The following is a 1,132-nucleotide window of genomic DNA, read 5'->3' as shown; positions in this document are numbered from 1 at the left end:
TGATATCTCCCAACATACCAAAACTAGCCGTCACCCCACCCGTGGTAGGGGATGTAAGAACTGCGACATAAAATAATTTTTTATTTGATTGATAATCATATAAAACGGAAGATATTTTTAGCCATTTGCATTAAGCTCAAACTTCCTTCTTGCATGCGGGCTCCTCCGGAAGCACACACTAGAATAAGAGGTAAAAGTTTATTGGTAGCATACTCAGCCAAAACGTGTGATTTTTTTCACCTACTACGGATCCCATACTACCCCCCATAAACTGAAAATCCATAACCCCGATTGCTACGGGAATGCCATTTAATTGACCTGTGCCTGTTTGAACAGCCTCAGTTAATCCTGTATTTTTTTGATAAGAATCAATACGATCTTTATAAGGTTACCTCTTCCGAATGAAATTCAATGGGATCCAGAGAGACCATGTCTTCATTCATAGGATCCCAAGTACCCGGATCAATCGAAAGTTCGATTCTATCGAAACTACTCATTTTCAAATGACATCCACACTGTTCACAAATATTCATTTTGGATTTTAAAAATTTCTTATAATTTAATCCATAACAATTTTCACATTGAATCCACAAATGCCTGTATTTTTGAGTTACATTTAAATTATTAGATCTTATAGTTAAATCACTACCATCCTTGCTAGTTTTGATACTGGAACTCCCGCTTTTACTACTATTTCTGCTTTCGCCACAAATGTAACTATAAATGTAACTATCACTGTAATTGTCACTATTGCTTAAAATATAACTATCAAGACAAATTTGAGACCGAAGATAACTGTCAATGCAACTAGTAATGTGATTATTCCAACTATAATTAGTAATTAGTATCATACACGTAATGGTCGTGGCGATTATCGTCACTTTTAGTTGCATTATTCATATAACTCGAAGTCTGATAACTATAAAACGAACTTTTTAGTTCACTTAGAAAAGAACGGTCGGTGTCAATCTCAAAATTTTTATTTTCAATATCAAAATATATGGAATAACCGTCCTTATTACTATCCATAACGAAAAAAGTCTCATCCGATATTAAATTCCGAAGGGATCCGCCGCCGACTAAATGATCAACATTACTGGAATTAGACTTGTCACTACAATTAGACACGTCT

The 1,132-nt window shown here is 34.7% G+C and overlaps 1 pseudogene across 1 annotated transcript; it reads right to left on the bottom strand.

Annotated features, from left to right (window-relative positions):
* Positions 1-4: 4 nt before the first annotated feature.
* Positions 5-1,125, bottom strand: LOC101302318 (annotated as a pseudogene; the record flags this gene model as incomplete). The annotated part of the gene is made up of 1 exon (XR_185405.1): positions 5-1,125. The product of XR_185405.1 is annotated as an acetyl-coenzyme A carboxylase carboxyl transferase subunit beta, chloroplastic-like (transcript).
* Between the last annotated feature and the right edge of the window lie 7 nt (positions 1,126-1,132).

The sequence above is a fragment of the Fragaria vesca genome, unplaced genomic scaffold, assembly GCF_000184155.1.
Source record: "Fragaria vesca subsp. vesca unplaced genomic scaffold, FraVesHawaii_1.0 scf0510872, whole genome shotgun sequence".
NCBI classification, from domain to species: domain Eukaryota; kingdom Viridiplantae; phylum Streptophyta; class Magnoliopsida; order Rosales; family Rosaceae; genus Fragaria; species Fragaria vesca.
Note: the sequence above shows the minus strand (reverse complement) of the source record. Positions and strands in the feature narration are given on the sequence as shown.